Source organism: Austrofundulus limnaeus, unplaced genomic scaffold, assembly GCF_001266775.1.
Source record: "Austrofundulus limnaeus strain Quisiro unplaced genomic scaffold, Austrofundulus_limnaeus-1.0 Scaffold212, whole genome shotgun sequence".
Taxonomy (NCBI): Eukaryota; Metazoa; Chordata; class Actinopteri; order Cyprinodontiformes; family Rivulidae; genus Austrofundulus; species Austrofundulus limnaeus.
This window is the reverse complement of record NW_013952614.1, coordinates 3,156-3,364: the sequence shown is the minus strand read 5'-3', so window position 1 is coordinate 3,364 and position 209 is coordinate 3,156. Positions and strand designations below refer to the sequence as shown.

The 209-nt window shown below is 35.4% G+C and overlaps 1 protein-coding gene across 1 annotated transcript in view; it reads left to right on the top strand.

The window, feature by feature from the left end:
* Positions 1 to 10: 10 nt before the first annotated feature.
* The window catches only part of LOC106525104 (uncharacterized), a gene marked incomplete at its 3' end in the record, with an annotated part of 1,641 nt that continues 1,442 nt past the window's right edge, over positions 11 to 209 (top strand). Inside the window, 1 exon segment of the mRNA XM_014019212.1 lies at positions 11 to 202.

The window sequence follows — 209 nt, the reverse complement described above, 5'->3', positions numbered from 1 at the left end:
ATCACACAGATAAGATTGTGCTACACCAGAAACCGAAGCAGCAAGCGCTTTCAAGTTTACATTGATGTTCCAACAAGTGATACATTTAAAACAAGTTAAATGTTAGGAAGTGGATCAGCTTTGTTAAGTACTTTTAAGGAGTAATCTGGTGCTCTGCACAATTCTTTGTCCAAGTTAAAGGTTTTATCTAAGATTTTTGTAGGTGAAGT